The sequence below is a fragment of the Pseudophryne corroboree genome, chromosome 11 (genome assembly GCF_028390025.1).
Source record: "Pseudophryne corroboree isolate aPseCor3 chromosome 11, aPseCor3.hap2, whole genome shotgun sequence".
In the NCBI taxonomy this organism is placed as follows: Eukaryota; Metazoa; Chordata; class Amphibia; order Anura; family Myobatrachidae; genus Pseudophryne; species Pseudophryne corroboree.
In genome coordinates, this window is record NC_086454.1 from 165548299 (window position 1) to 165565148 (window position 16850).

At 32.5% G+C, this 16850-nt stretch overlaps 9 non-coding genes across 9 annotated transcripts; all 9 read right to left on the reverse strand.

Moving 5' to 3' along the window:
• Positions 1–218: 218 nt before the first annotated feature.
• TRNAI-AAU (transfer RNA isoleucine (anticodon AAU)) lies at positions 219–292 on the reverse strand. Its single transcript has one exon. It is a non-coding gene; the product is annotated as a tRNA-Ile (tRNA).
• Positions 293–1877: 1585 nt separating this feature from the next.
• Positions 1878–1951, reverse strand: TRNAI-AAU (transfer RNA isoleucine (anticodon AAU)). The gene has a single exon. It is a non-coding gene; the product is annotated as a tRNA-Ile (tRNA).
• A 3251-nt stretch (positions 1952–5202) lies between these two features.
• On the reverse strand, positions 5203–5276 carry TRNAI-AAU (transfer RNA isoleucine (anticodon AAU)). Its single transcript has one exon. It is a non-coding gene; the product is annotated as a tRNA-Ile (tRNA).
• Positions 5277–6868: 1592 nt separating this feature from the next.
• On the reverse strand, positions 6869–6942 carry TRNAI-AAU (transfer RNA isoleucine (anticodon AAU)). Its single transcript has one exon. It is a non-coding gene; the product is annotated as a tRNA-Ile (tRNA).
• Positions 6943–8534: 1592 nt separating this feature from the next.
• On the reverse strand, positions 8535–8608 carry TRNAI-AAU (transfer RNA isoleucine (anticodon AAU)). Its single transcript has one exon. It is a non-coding gene; the product is annotated as a tRNA-Ile (tRNA).
• A 1591-nt stretch (positions 8609–10199) lies between these two features.
• TRNAI-AAU (transfer RNA isoleucine (anticodon AAU)) lies at positions 10200–10273 on the reverse strand. Its single transcript has one exon. It is a non-coding gene; the product is annotated as a tRNA-Ile (tRNA).
• Positions 10274–11861: 1588 nt separating this feature from the next.
• TRNAI-AAU (transfer RNA isoleucine (anticodon AAU)) lies at positions 11862–11935 on the reverse strand. Its single transcript has one exon. It is a non-coding gene; the product is annotated as a tRNA-Ile (tRNA).
• Positions 11936–13523: 1588 nt separating this feature from the next.
• Positions 13524–13597, reverse strand: TRNAI-AAU (transfer RNA isoleucine (anticodon AAU)). Its single transcript has one exon. It is a non-coding gene; the product is annotated as a tRNA-Ile (tRNA).
• A 1588-nt stretch (positions 13598–15185) lies between these two features.
• TRNAI-AAU (transfer RNA isoleucine (anticodon AAU)) lies at positions 15186–15259 on the reverse strand. Its single transcript has one exon. It is a non-coding gene; the product is annotated as a tRNA-Ile (tRNA).
• Between the last annotated feature and the right edge of the window lie 1591 nt (positions 15260–16850).

Consider the following 16850-nt stretch of genomic DNA (forward strand, 5'->3'; position numbering starts at 1 on the left):
TGGTGTCCTTTGTCTAAACTCATTTTTAAACTTATCAAATCAGAAGTATGTCAAATATTTGGAAATAAGAAAAGATGCAATAAGAATGCAGAGATCCATTTCTTGTGCTCTGGTCTTTAGAAATTCTCCATTTTTTTTACATGTGTCTATGATGTTTTCAAGTATTCATGCAGTCCACCGATGAGCTTATTCCATTCGTGTCCATCAAGAAAAGCAAAATGCCCATATGGGGATAGAACCCATGACCTTGGCGTTATTAGCACCACGCTCTAAACAACTGAGCTAACAAGCCACAGATGTTACTGCAAGCAAACACAAAACTGGCAAATGTACCTCAAAGCACAGATCATATTTTGTTTGGATAGCATTTAATTTTTCAAAAAAAAAGCTTAAGCCATAGAGTCACTTGAAGCATGGGTATCATAAAAATGCTCCAGTTTCTTTCCAGATTACAAAAAAAAAATATTAGATAGGATAATAACAAAGATTAAGGCATCTAGTAATAGTATAAAAAAAGACAATTTAGACAACGAGTATATGCAAATCTAAGCAAAATTAATCTGAAAAATCTAATACACAATTTTTAATTGTAAATTTACAGATTGTTGATAAAGATAATCCCAGGATGTAATCCATTATGTATTAAATTTAGTATGTTTTACCAAGTTGTGTATGAATAACTTTTAACACACAAAAATATATATTGGGGAAACAGCTTAATGTGCCCATTGGAAATAAAGAATGCTAGCCCTTTTTGGAATGCAAAGCTTAAGAAAATACAAACTTCAATCCATAGGAAAGCACTTTTAATTCAGTCTACACTCTGTAATCATACTATAGCTTAATTTACAAATTGTGATGTCATTATCAGATTTAACTCACAAGAGACTTTCATCCTTGGTCTATAAAAAAGGCAGTAATCTGTTATAAAGCTTGAAACAATTGTAAGTGGCTGATATGCAAATATGGCAATACAGAAAAACTGTCAATTCAATGCTAGGATAACATAAGGGGTGATGCTCCAACTGAAATTGGTCCTAGGCATTTTGGTTTCTAGTATCTATCTACTCCTTTAAAAAATAGGTTACTTTTTATATATTATCATTGGTTTTTGACAAATATTCTACATAATACCTATTGCATCCCTGAGCTTATTAGAAACTTGAAATCATATATATAAAGTATTGAATTTATTTTCTTTGCATTTAAAAGATGAGTGCACTTCAGTAGATGCCATTGCTCAGGTGAGGGTTCCATGGTGTAATTGTTAGCACCCTGCACTTTGAATCTAGTAATCTGAGTTCATATCTCGTGGGAGCTAACATTGTTTATTTTCCTTTTGTTCAAAGCTCCATTTTCATTCAATGTATGAGTATTGCAAATCTTCATTTAAAATTCATATAAATTCCATCATCTTCAGTGGTGTCCTTTGTTTAAACTCATTTTTAAAATTATCAAATCAGAAGTATGTCAAATATTTGGAAATAAGAAAAGATGCAATAAGAATGCAGAGATCCATTACTTGTGCTCTGTTCTTTAGAAGTTCTCCATTTTTTTTACTTCAGTGTGCACTAATGAGAGGGGAGCACATATATTCTTCTTCTTCTAGTAACACCTAGTGCCCTCTATGTTTGAGCAGCAATATAATAACTGATTAATTTGCCCTTGCATATCTTAGTTATGCCATATTGCTTGATTTGAGACAAAAGTCACTGAGCCATGTAGTGAAAAATATTCATCAGACAAAGGATGACACTCCCACTGGCTTCAGATATGTATTTGAAGAGATTTTGTGATATATGTGTCTATGATGTTTTTAAGTATTCATGCACTCCACCGATGAGCTTATTCCATTCTTGTCCATCAAGAAAAGCAAATGGGCCATACGGGGATCGAAGCCGTGACCTTGACGTTATTAGCATCATGCTCTAACCAACTGAGCTAACCAGCCACAGATGTTTCTACAAGCAAACACAAAACTGTCAAATGTACCTCAAAGCAGAGATCATATTTTGTTTTTATAGCATTTCATTTTTCAAAAAAAAGCTTAAGCCATAAAGTCACTTGAAGCTTGGGTATCATAAAAATGCTCCAGTTTCTTTCCACATTACAAAATAAAAATAAATATTAGATAGGATAATAACAAAGATTAAGGCATGTAGTAATAGTATAAAAATAGACAATTAAGACAAGGAGTATATGCAAATCTAAGCAAAATCAATCTGAAAAATCTAATACACAATTTTTAATTGTAAATTTACAGATTGTTGAAAAAGATAATCCCAGGATGTAATCCATTATGTATTAAATTTAGTATGTTTTACCAAGTTGTGTATGAATAACTTTTAACACAAAAAAATATATATATTGTGGAAGTAGCTTAATGTGCCCATTGGAAATAAAGAATGCTAGCCCATTTTGGAATGCAAAGCTTAAGAAAATACAAACTTCAATCCATAGGAAAGCACTTTTTATTCTGCCTACACTCTATAATCATACTATAGCTTAATTTACAAATTGTGATGTCATTATCAGACTTAACTCACAAGAGACTTTCATCCTTGGTCTATAAAAAAGGCAGTCCTCTGTTATAAAGCTTGAAACAATTGTAAGTGGCTGATATGCAAATATGGAAATACAGAAAAACTGTCAATTCAATGCTAGGATAACATAAGTGGTGATGCTCCAACTGAAATTGGTCCTAGGCATTTAGGTTTCTAGTATCTATCTTCTCCTTTAAAAAATAGGTTACTTTTTATATATTATCATTGGTTTTGGACAAATATTCTACATAATACCTATTGCATCCCTGAGCTTATTAGAAACTTGAAATAATATATATAAAGTATTGAATTTCTTTTCTTTGCATTTAAAAGATGAGCGCACTTCAGTAGATGCCATTGCTCAGGTGAGGGTTCCATGGTGTAATTGTTAGCACCCTGGACTTTGAATCTAGAAATCTGAGTTCATATCTCGTGAGAACTAACATTGTTTATTTTCCTTTTGTTCAAAGCTCCATTTTCATTCAATGTATGAGTATTGCAAATCTTCATTTAAAATTCATATAAATTCCATCATCTTCAGTGGTGTCCTTTGTTTAAACTCATTTTTAAACTTATCAAATCAGAAGTATGTCAAATATTTGGAAATAAGAAAAGATGCAATAAGAATGCAGAGATCCATTACTTGTGCTCTGGTCTTTAGAAATTCTCCATTTTTTTTTACTTCAATGTGCACTAATGAGAGGGGAGCACATATCTTCTTCTTCTTCTAGTAACACCTAGTGCCCTCTATGTTTGAGCAGCAATATAATAACTGATTAATTTGCCCTTGCATATCTTAGTTATGCAATATTGCTTGATTTGAGACAAGTCACTGAGCCATGTAGATAAAAATCTTCATCAGCCAAAGGATGACTCTCCCACTAGCTTCTGATATGTATTTCAAGAGATTTTGTGATATATGTGTCTATGATGTTTTTAAGTATTCATGCACTCCACCGATGAGCTTATTCCATTCTTGTCCATCAAGAAAAGCAAATGGCCCATATGGGGATCGAACCCGTGACCTTGGCATTATTAGCATTACGCTCTAACCAACTGAGCTAACCAGCCACAGATGTTACTACAAGCAAACACAAAACTGTCAAATGTACCTCAAAGCACAGATCATATTTTGTTTTTATAGCATTTCATTTTTCAAAAAAAAGCTTAAGCCATAGAGTCACTTGAAGCATGGGTATCATAAAAATGCTCCAGTTTCTTTCCACATTACAAAATAAAAATAAATATTAGATAGGATAATAACAAAGATTAAGGCATCTAGTAATAGTATAAAAATTGACAATTTAGACAAGGAGTATATGCAAATCTAAGCAAAATCAATCTGAAAAATCTAATACACAATTTTTAATTGTAAATTTACAGATTGTTGAAAAAGATAATCCCAGGATGTAATCCATTATGTATTAAATTTAGTATGTTTTACCAATTTGTGTATGAATAACTTTTAACACAAAAAAATATATATTGTGGAAGTAGCTTAAAGTGCCCATTGGAAATAAACAATGCTAGCCCATTTTGGAATGCAAAGCTTAAGAAAATACAAACTTCAATCCATAGGAAAGCACTTTTTATTCAGTCTACACTCTGTAATCATACTATAGCTTAATTTACAAATTGTGATGTCATTATCAGACTTAACTCACAAGAGACTTTCATCCTTGGTCTATAAAAAAGGCAGTCCTCTGTTATAAAGCTTGAAACAATTGTAAGTGGCTGATATGCAAATATGGAAATACAGAAAAACTGTCAATTCAATGCTAGGATAACATAAGGGGTGATGCTCCAACTGAAATTGGTCCTAGGCATTTAGGTTTCTAGTATCTATCTTCTCCTTTAAAAAATAGGTTACTTTTTATATATTATCATTGGTTTTGGACAAATATTCTACATAATACCTATTGCATCCCTGAGCTTATTAGAAACTTTGAATAATATATATAAAGTATTGAATTTCTTTTCAGGGCATTTCAAAGATGAGCGCACTTCAGTAGATGCCATTGCTCAGGTGAGGGTTCCATGGTGTAATTGTTAGCACCCTGGACTTTGATTCTAGTAATCTGAGTTCATATCTCGTGGGAGCTAACATTGTTTATTTTACTTTTGTTCAAAGCTCCATTTTCATTCAATGTATGAGTATTGCAAATCTTCATTTAAAATTCATATAAATTCCATCATCTTCAGTGGTGTCCTTTGTTTGAACTCATTTTTAAACTTATCAAATCAGAAGTATGTCAAATATTTGGAAATAAGAAAAGATGCAATAAGAATGCAGAGATCCATTACTTGTGCTCTGGTCTTTAGAAATTCTCCATTTTTTTTACTTCAGTGTGCACTAATGAGAGGGGAGCACATATCTTCTTCTTCTTCTAGTAACACCTAGTGCCCTCTATGTTTGAGCAGCAATATAATAACTGATTAATTTGCCCTTGCATATCTTAGTTATGCCATATTGCTTGATTTGAGACAAAAGTCACTGAGCCATGTAGAGAAAAATCTTCATGAGCCAAAGGATGACACTCCAACTGGCTTCTGATATGTATTTGAAGAGATTTTGTGATTTATGTGTCTATGATGTTTTCAAGTATTCATGCACTCCACCGATGAGCTTATTCCATTCTAGTCCATCAAGAAAAGCAAATGGCCCATACGGGGATCGAACCCGTGACGTTGGCGTTATTAGCACCATGCTCTAACCAACTGAGCTAACCGGCCACAGATGTTACTGCAAGCAAACACAAAACTGGCAAATGTACCTCAAAGCACAGATCATATTTTGTTTTTATAGCATTACATTTTTTTTAAAAAAAAGCTTAAGCCATAGAGTCACTTGAAGCATGGGTATCATAAAAATGCTCCAGTTTCTTTCCACATTACAAAATAAAAATAAATATTAGATAGGATAATAACAAAGATTAAGGCATCTAGTAATAGTATAAAAATAGACAATTTAGACAAGTAGAATATGCAAATCTAAGCAAAATCAATATGAAAAATCTAATACACATTTTTTTAGTTGTAAATTTACAGATTGTTGAAAAAGATAATCCCAGGATGTAATCCATTATGTATTAAATTAAGTATGTTTTACCAAGTTGTGTATGAATAACTTTTAACACAAAAAAATATATATTGGGGAAGTAGCTTAATGTGCGCATTGGAAATAAAGAATGCTAGCCCATTTTGGAATGCAAAGCTTAAGAAAATACAAACTTCCATCCATAGGAAAGCACTTTTTATTCAGTCTACACTCTGTAATCATACTATATCTTAATTTACAAATTGTGATGTCATTATCAGACTTAACTCACAAGCGACTTTCATCCTTGGTCTATAAAAAAGGCAGTCCTCTGTTATAAAGCTTGAAACAATTGTAAGTGGTTGATATGCAAATATGGAAATACAGAAAAACTGTCAATTCAATGCTAGGATAACATAATGGGTAATGCTCCAACTGAAATTGGTCCTAGGCATTTAGGTTTCTAGTATCTATCTTCTCCTTTAAAATACAGGTTACTTTTTATATATTATCATTGGTTTTGGACAAATATTCTACATAATACCTATTGCATCCCTGAGCTTATTAGAAACTTGAAATAATATATATAAAGTATTGAATTTCTATTCAGGGCATTTAAAAGATAAGTGCACTTCAGTAGATGCCATTGCGCAGGTGAGGGTTCCATGGTGTAATTGTTAGCAACCTGGACTTTGAATCTAGTAATCTGAGTTCATATCTCGTGGGAGCTAACATTGTTTATTTTCCTTTTTGTTCAAAGCTCCATTTTCATTCAATGTATGAGTATTGCAAATCTTCATTTAAAATTCATATAAATTCCATCATCTTCAGTGGTGTCCTTTGTTTAAACTCATTTTTAAACTTATCAAATCAGAAGTATGTCAAATATTTGGAAATAAGAAAAGATGCAATAAGAATGCAGAGATCCATTACTTGTGCTCTGGTCTTTAGAAATTCTCAATTTTTTTTACTTCAGTGTGCACTAATGAGAGGGAAGCACATATCTTCTTCTTCTTCTAGTAACACCTAGTGCCCTCTATGTTTGAGCAGCAATATAATAACTGATTCATTTGCCCTTGCATATCTTAGTTATGCCATATTGCTTGATTTGAGACAAAAGTCACTGAGCCATGTAGAGAAAAATCTTAATCAGCCAAAGGATGACACTCCCACTGGCTTCTGATATGTATTTGAAGAGATTTTGTGATATATGTGTCTATGATGTTTTCAAGTATTCATGCACTCCACCGATAAGCTTATTCCATTCTAGTCCATCAAGAAAATCAAATGGCCCATACGGGGATCGATCCCGTGACCTTGGCGTTATTAGCACCACTCTCTAAACAACTGAGCTAACCGGCCACAGATGCTTCTGCCATTAAACACAAAACTGGCAAATGTACCTCAAAGCACAGATCATATTTTGTTTTTATAGCATTTCATTATTTAAAAAAAAAGCTTAAGCCATAGAGTCACTTGAAGCATGGGTATCATAAAAATGCTCCAGTTTCTTTCCACATTACAAAATAAAAATAAATATTAGATAGGATAATAACAAAGATTAAGGCATCTAGTAATAGTATAAAAATAGACAATTTAGACAAGGAGTATATGCAAATCTAAGCAAAATCAATCTGAAAAATCTAATACACATTTTTTTAATTGTAAATTTACAGATTGTTGAAAAAGATAATCCCAGGATGTATTCCATTATGTATTAAATTAAGTATGTTTTACCAAGTTGTGTATGAATAACTTTTAACACAAAAAAAATATATATTGGGGAAGTAGCTTAATGTGCCCATTGGAAATAAAGAATGCTAGCCCATTTTGGAATGCAAAGCTTAAGAAAATACAAACTTCCATCCATATGAAAGCACTTTTTATTCAGTCTACACTCTGTAATCAAACTATATCTTAATTTACAAATTGTGATGTCATTATCAGACTTAACTCACAAGAGACTTTCATCCTTGGTCTATAAAAAAGGCAGTCCTCTGTTATAAAGCTTGAAACAATTGTAAGTGGCTGATTTGCAAATATGGAAATACAGAAAAACTGTCAATTCAATGCTAGGATAACATAATGGGTGATGCTCCAACTGAAATTGGTCCTAGGCATTTAGGTTTCTAGTATCTATCTTCTCCTTTAAAATACAGGTTACTTTTTATATATTATCATTGGTTTTGGACAAATATTCTACATAATACCTATTGCATCCCTGAGCTTATTAGAAACTTGAAATAATATATATAAAGTATTGAATTTCTATTCAGGGCATTTAAAAGATAAGTGCACTTCAGTAGATGCCATTGCTCAGGTGAGGGTTCCATGGTGTAATTGTTAGCAACCTGGACTTTGAATCTAGTAATCTGAGTTCATATCTCGTGGGAGCTAACATTGTTTATTTTCCTTTTTGTTCAAAGCTCCATTTTCATTCAATGTATGAGTATTGCAAATCTTCATTTAAAATTCATATAAATTCCATCATCTTCAGTGGTGTCCTTTGTTTAAACTCATTTTTAAACTTATCAAATCAGAAGTATGTCAAATATTTGGAAATAAGAAAAGATGCAATAAGAATGCAGAGATCCATTACTTGTGCTCTGGTCTTTAGAAATTCTCAATTTTTTTTACTTCAGTGTGCACTAATGAGAGGGAAGCACATATCTTCTTCTTCTTCTAGTAACACCTAGTGCCCTCTATGTTTGAGCAGCAATATAATAACTGATTCATTTGCCCTTGCATATCTTAGTTATGCCATATTGCTTGATTTGAGACAAAAGTCACTGAGCCATGTAGAGAAAAATCTTAATCAGCCAAAGGATGACACTCCCACTGGCTTCTGATATGTATTTGAAGAGATTTTGTGATATATGTGTCTATGATGTTTTCAAGTATTCATGCACTCCACCGATGAGCTTATTCCATTCTAGTCCATCAAGAAAAGCAAATGGCCCATACGGGGATCGATCCCGTGACCTTGGCGTTATTAGCACCACGCTCTAAACAACTGAGCTAACCGGCCACAGATGCTACTGCCATTAAACACAAAACTGGCAAATGTACCTCAAAGCACAGATCATATTTTGTTTTTATAGCATTTCATTATTTAAAAAAAAAGCTTAAGCCATAGAGTCACTTGAAGCATGGGTATCATAAAAATGCTCCAGTTTCTTTCCACATTACAAAATAAAAATAAATATTAGATAGGATAATAACAAAGATTAAGGCATCTAGTAATAGTATAAAAATAGACAATTTAGACAAGGAGTATATGTAAATCTAAGCAAAATCAATCTGAAAAATCTAATACACATTTTTTTAATTGTAAATTTACAGATTGTTGAAAAAGATAATCCCAGGATGTATTCCATTATGTATTAAATTAAGTATGTTTTACCAAGTTGTGTATGAATAACTTTTAACACAAAAAAAATATATATTGGGGAAGTAGCTTAATGTGCCCATTGGAAATAAAGAATGCTAGCCCATTTTGGAATGCAAAGCTTAAGAAAATACAAACTTCCATCCATATGAAAGCACTTTTTATTCAGTCTACACTCTGTAATCATACTATATCTTAATTTACAAATTGTGATGTCATTATCAGACTTAACTCACAAGAGACTTTCATCCTTGGTCTATAAAAAAGGCAGTCCTCTGTTATAAAGCTTGAAACAATTGTAAGTGGCTGATATGCAAATATGGAAATACAGAAAAACTGTCAATTCAATGCTAGGATAACATAATGGGTGATGCTCCAACTGAAATTGGTCCTAGGCATTTAGGTTTCTAGTATCTATCTTCACCTTTAAAAAATAGGTTACTTTTTATATATTATCATTGGTTTTGGACAAATATTCTACATAATACCTATTGCATCCCTGAGCTTATTAGAAACTGGAAATAATATATATAAAGTATTGAATTTCTTTTCAGGGCATTTCAAAGATGAGCGCACTTCAGTAGATGCCATTGCTCAGGTGAGGGTTCCATGGTGTAATTGTTAGCACCCAGGACTTTGAATCTAGTAATCTGTGTTCATATCTCATGGGAGCTAACATTGTTTATTTTACTTTTGTTCAAAGCTCCATTTTCATTCAATGTATGAGTATTGCAAATCTTCATTTAAAATTCATATAAATTTCATCATCTTCAGTGGTGTCCTTTGTTTAAACTTATTTTTAAACTTATCAAATCAGAAGTATGTCAAATATTTGGAAATAAGAAAAGATGCAATAAGAATGCAGAGAACCATTACTTGTGCTCTGGTCTTTAGAAATTCTCCATTTTTTTTACTTCAGTGTGCACTAATGAGAGGGGAGCACATATCTTCTTCTTCTTCTAGTAACACCTAGTGCCCTCTATGTTTGAGCAGCAATATAATAACTGTTTAATTTTCCCTTGCATATCTTAGTTATGCCATATTGCTTGATTTGAGACAAAAGTCACTGAGCCATGTAGAGAAAAATCTTAATCAGCCAAAGGATGACACTCCCACTGGCTTCTGATATGTATTTGAAGAGATTTTTTGATATATGTGTCTATGATGTTTTCAAGTATTCATGCACTCCACCGATGAGCTTATTCCATTCTTGTCCATCAAGAAAAACAAATGGCCCATACGGGGATCGAACCCGTGACCTTGGCGTTATTAGCACCACGCTCTAACCAACTGAGCTAACCGGCCACAGATGTTACTGCAAGCAAACACAAAACTGGCAAATGGACCTCAAAGCAAAGATCATATTTTGTTTTTATAGCATTTCATTTTTCAAAAAAAAGCTTAAGCCATAGAGTCACTTGAAGCATGGGTATCATAAAAATGCTCCAGTTTCTTTCCACATTACAAAATAAAAATAAATATTAGATAGGATAATAACAAAGATTAAGGCATCTAGTAATAGTATAAAAATATACAATTAAGACAAGGAGTATATGCAAATCTAAGCAAAATCAATCTGAAAAATCTAATACACAATTTTTAATTGTAAATTTACAGATTGTTGAAAAAGATAATCCCAGGACGTAATCCATTATGTATTAAATTTAGTATGTTTTACCAAGTTGTGTATGAATAACTTTTAACACAAAAAAATATGTATTAGGAAAGTAGCTTAATGTGCCTATTGGAAATAAAGAATGCTAGCCCATTTCGGAATGCAAAGCTTAAGAATATACAAACTTCAATCCATAGGAAAGCACTTTTTATTCAGTCTACACTCTGTAATCATACTATATCTTAATTTACAAATTGTGATGTCATTATCAGACTTAACTCACAAGAGACTTTCATCCTTGGTCCATAAAAAAGGCAGTCCTCTGTTATAAAGCTTGAAACAATTGTAAGTGGCTGATATGCAAATATGGAAATACAGAAAAACTGTCAATTCAATACTAGGATAACATAAGGGGTGATGCTCCAACTGAAATTGGTCCTAGGCATTTAGGTTTCTAGTATCTATCTTCTCCTTTAAAAAATAGGTTACTTTTTATATATTATCATTGGTTTTGGACAAATATTCTACATAATACCTATTGCATCCCTGAGCTTATTAGAAACTGGAAATAATATATATAAAGTATTGAATTTCTTTTCTTTGCATTTAAAAGATGAGCGCACTTCAGTAGATGCCATTGCTCAGGTGAGGGTTCCATGGTGTAATTGTTAGCACCCTGGACTTTGAATCTAGTAATCTGAGTTCATATCTCGTGGGAGCTAACATTGTTTATTTTCCTTTTGTTCAAAGCTCCATTTTCATTCAATTTATGAGTATTGCAAATCTTCATTTAAAATTCATATAAATTCCATCATCTTCAGTTGTGTCCCTTGTTTAAACTCATTTTTAAACTTATCAAATCAGAAGTATGTCAAATATTTGGAAATAAGAAAAGATGCAATAAGAATGCAGAGATCCATTACTTGTGCTCTGGTCTTTAGAAATTCTCCATTTTTTTTACTTCAGTGTGCACTAATGAGAGGGGAGCACATATCTTCTTCTTCATCTAGTAACACCTAGTGCCCTCTATGTTTGAGCAGCAATATAATAACTGATTACTTTGCCCTTGCATATCTTAGTTATGTTATATTGCTTGATTTGAGACAAAAGTCAAAGAGCCATGTAGAGAAAAATCTTCATCATCCAAAGGATGACACTCCCACTGGCTTCTGATATGTATTTGAAGAGATTTTGTGATATATGTGTCTATGATGTTTTCAAGTATTCATGCACTCCACCGATGAGCTTATTCCATTCTTGTCCATCAAGAAAAGAAAATGGCCCATACGGGGATCGAACCCGTGACATTTGCGTTATTAGCACCACGCTCTAACCAACTGAGCTAAATGGCCACAGACGTTACTACAAGCAAACACAAAACTGGCAAATGGACTTCAAAGCACAGATCATATTTTGTTTTTATAGCATTTCATTTTTCAAAAAAAAGCTTAAGCCATAGAGTCACTTGAAGCATGGGTATCATAAAAATGCTCCAGTTTCTTTCCACATTCCAAAATAAAAATAAATATTAGATAGGATAATAACAAAGATGAAGGCATCTAGTAATAGTATAAAAATAGACAATTTAGACAAGGAGTATATGCAAATCTAAGCAAAATCAATCTGAAAAATCTAATACACAATTTTTAATTGTAAATTTACAGATTGTTGAAAAAGATAATCCCAGGATGTAATCCATTATGTATTAAATTTAGTATGTTTTACCAAGTTGTGTATGAATAACTTTTAACACAAAAAAATATGTATTAGGAAAGTAGCTTAATGTGCCTATTGGAAATAAAGAATGCTAGCCCATTTCGTAATGCAAAGCTTAAGAAAATACAAACTTCAATCCATAGGAAAGCACTTTTTATTCAGTCTACACTCTGTAATCATACTATAGCTTAATTTAAAAATTGTGATGTCATTATCAGACTTAACTCACAAGAGACTTTCATCCTTGGTCTGTAAAAAAGGCAGTCCTCTGTTATAAAGCTTGAAACAATTGTAAGTGGCTGATATGCAAATATGGAAATACAGTAAAACTGTCAATTCAATGCTAGGATAACATAAGGGGTGATGCTCCAACTGAAATTGGTCCTAGGCATTTAGGTTTCTAGTATCTATCTTCACCTTTAAAAAATAGGTTACTTTTTATATATTATCATTGGTTTTGGACAAATATTCTACATAATACCTATTGCATCCCTGAGCTTATTAGAAACTGGAAATAATATATATAAAGTATTGAATTTCTTTTCAGGGCATTTCAAAGATGAGCGCACTTCAGTAGATGCCATTGCTCAGGTGAGGGTTCCATGGTGTAATTGTTAGCACCCAGGACTTTGAATCTAGTAATCTGTGTTCATATCTCATGGGAGCTAACATTGTTTATTTTACTTTTGTTCAAAGCTCCATTTTCATTCAATGTATGAGTATTGCAAATCTTCATTTAAAATTCATATAAATTTCATCATCTTCAGTGGTGTCCTTTGTTTAAACTTATTTTTAAACTTATCAAATCAGAAGTATGTCAAATATTTGGAAATAAGAAAAGATGCAATAAGAATGCAGAGAACCATTACTTGTGCTCTGGTCTTTAGAAATTCTCCATTTTTTTTACTTCAGTGTGCACTAATGAGAGGGGAGCACATATCTTCTTCTTCTTCTAGTAACACCTAGTGCCCTCTATGTTTGAGCAGCAATATAATAACTGTTTAATTTTCCCTTGCATATCTTAGTTATGCCATATTGCTTGATTTGAGACAAAAGTCACTGAGCCATGTAGAGAAAAATCTTAATCAGCCAAAGGATGACACTCCCACTGGCTTCTGATATGTATTTGAAGAGATTTTTTGATATATGTGTCTATGATGTTTTCAAGTATTCATGCACTCCACCGATGAGCTTATTCCATTCTTGTCCATCAAGAAAAACAAATGGCCCATACGGGGATCGAACCCGTGACCTTGGCGTTATTAGCACCACGCTCTAACCAACTGAGCTAACCGGCCACAGATGTTACTGCAAGCAAACACAAAACTGGCAAATGGACCTCAAAGCAAAGATCATATTTTGTTTTTATAGCATTTCATTTTTCAAAAAAAAGCTTAAGCCATAGAGTCACTTGAAGCATGGGTATCATAAAAATGCTCCAGTTTCTTTCCACATTACAAAATAAAAATAAATATTAGATAGGATAATAACAAAGATTAAGGCATCTAGTAATAGTATAAAAATATACAATTAAGACAAGGAGTATATGCAAATCTAAGCAAAATCAATCTGAAAAATCTAATACACAATTTTTAATTGTAAATTTACAGATTGTTGAAAAAGATAATCCCAGGACGTAATCCATTATGTATTAAATTTAGTATGTTTTACCAAGTTGTGTATGAATAACTTTTAACACAAAAAAATATGTATTAGGAAAGTAGCTTAATGTGCCTATTGGAAATAAAGAATGCTAGCCCATTTCGGAATGCAAAGCTTAAGAATATACAAACTTCAATCCATAGGAAAGCACTTTTTATTCAGTCTACACTCTGTAATCATACTATATCTTAATTTACAAATTGTGATGTCATTATCAGACTTAACTCACAAGAGACTTTCATCCTTGGTCCATAAAAAAGGCAGTCCTCTGTTATAAAGCTTGAAACAATTGTAAGTGGCTGATATGCAAATATGGAAATACAGAAAAACTGTCAATTCAATACTAGGATAACATAAGGGGTGATGCTCCAACTGAAATTGGTCCTAGGCATTTAGGTTTCTAGTATCTATCTTCTCCTTTAAAAAATAGGTTACTTTTTATATATTATCATTGGTTTTGGACAAATATTCTACATAATACCTATTGCATCCCTGAGCTTATTAGAAACTGGAAATAATATATATAAAGTATTGAATTTCTTTTCTTTGCATTTAAAAGATGAGCGCACTTCAGTAGATGCCATTGCTCAGGTGAGGGTTCCATGGTGTAATTGTTAGCACCCTGGACTTTGAATCTAGTAATCTGAGTTCATATCTCGTGGGAGCTAACATTGTTTATTTTCCTTTTGTTCAAAGCTCCATTTTCATTCAATGTATGAGTATTGCAAATCTTCATTTAAAATTCATATAAATTCCATCATCTTCAGTTGTGTCCTTTGTTTAAACTCATTTTTAAACTTATCAAATCAGAAGTATGTCAAATATTTGGAAATAAGAAAAGATGCAATAAGAATGCAGAGATCCATTACTTGTGCTCTGGTCTTTAGAAATTCTCCATTTTTTTTACTTCAGTGTGCACTAATGAGAGGGGAGCACATATCTTCTTCTTCATCTAGTAACACCTAGTGCCCTCTATGTTTGAGCAGCAATATAATAACTGATTACTTTGCCCTTGCATATCTTAGTTATGCCATATTGCTTGATTTGAGACAAAAGTCACTGAGCCATGTAGAGAAAAATCTTCATGAGCCAAAGGATGACACTCCCACTGGCTTCTGATATGTATTTGAAGAGATTTTGTGATATATGTGTCTATGATGTTTTCAAGTATTCATGCACTCCACCGATGAGCTTAATCCATTCTAGTCCATCAAGAAAAGCAAATGGCCCATACGGGGATCTAACCCGTGACTTTGGCGTTATTAGCACCATGCTCTAACCAACTGAGCTAACCGGCCACAGATGTTACTGTAAGCAAACACAAAACTCTCAAATGTACCTCAAAGCACAGATCATATTTTGTTTTTATAGCATTACATTTTTAAAAAAAAAAAGCTTAAGCCATAGAGTCAATTGAAGCATGGGTATCATAAAAATGCTCCAGTTTCTTTTCACATTACAAAATAAAATTAAATATTAGATAGGATAATAACAAAGATTAAGGCATCTAGTAATAGTATAAAAATAGACAATTTAGACAAGGAGAATATGCAAATCTAAGCAAAATCAATCTGAAAAATCTAATACACATTTTTTTAGTTGTAAATTTACAGATTGTTGAAAAAGATAATCCCAGGATGTAATCCATTATGTATTAAAATAAGTATGTTTTACCAAGTTGTGTATGAATAACTTTTAACACAAAAAAATATATATTGGGGAAGTAGCTTAATGTGCGCATTGGAAATAAAGAATGCTAGCCCATTTTGGAATGCAAAGCTTAAGAAAATACAAACTTCCATCCATAGGAAAGCACTTTTTATTCAGTCTACACTCTGTAATCATACTATATCTTAATTTACAAATTGTGATGTCATTATCAGACTTAACTCACAAGCGACTTTCATCCTTGGTCTATAAAAAAGGCAGTCCTCTGTTATAAAGCTTGAAACAATTGTAAGTGGCTGATATGCAAATATGGAAATACAGAAAAACTGTCAATTCAATGCTAGGATAACATAATGGGTGATGCTCCATCTGAAATTGGTCCTAGGCATTTAGGTTTCTAGGATCTATCTACTCCTTTAAAAAATAGGTTACTTTTTATATATTATCATTGGTTTTGGACAAATATTCTACAGAATACCTATTGCCTCCCTGAGCTTATTAGAAACTTGAAATAATATATATAAAGTACTGAATTTCTTTTCAGGGCATTTAAAAGATGAGCGCACTTCAGTAGATGCCATTGCTCAGGTGAGAGTTCCATGGTGTAATTGTTAGCACCCTGGACTTTGAATCTAGTAATCTGAGTTCATATCTCGTGGGAGCTAACATTGTTTATTTTCCTTTTGTTCAAAGCTCCATTTTCATTCAATGTATGAGTATTGCAAATCTTCATTTAAAATTCATATAAATTCCATCATCTTCAGTGGTGTCCTTTGTTTCATCTCATTTTTAAACTTATCAAATCAGAAGTATGTCAAATATTTGGAAATAAGAAAAGATGCAATAAGAATGCAGTGATCCATTACTTGTGCTCTGGTCTCTAGAAATTCTCCATTTTTTTTTTACTTCAGTGTGCACTAATGAGAGGGGAGCACATATCTTCTTCTTCTTCTAGTAACACCTAGTGCCCTCTATGTTTGAGCAGCAATATAATAACTGATTCATTTGACCTTGCATATCTTAGTCATGTTATATTGCTTGATTTGAGACAAAAGTCAAAGAGCCATGTAGAGAAAAATCTTCATCATCCAAAGGATGACACTCCCACTGGCTTCTGATATGTATTTGAAGAGATTTTGTGATATATGTGTCTATGATGTTTTCAAGTATTCATGCACTCCACCGATGAGCTTATTCCATTCTTGTCCATCAAGAAAAGAA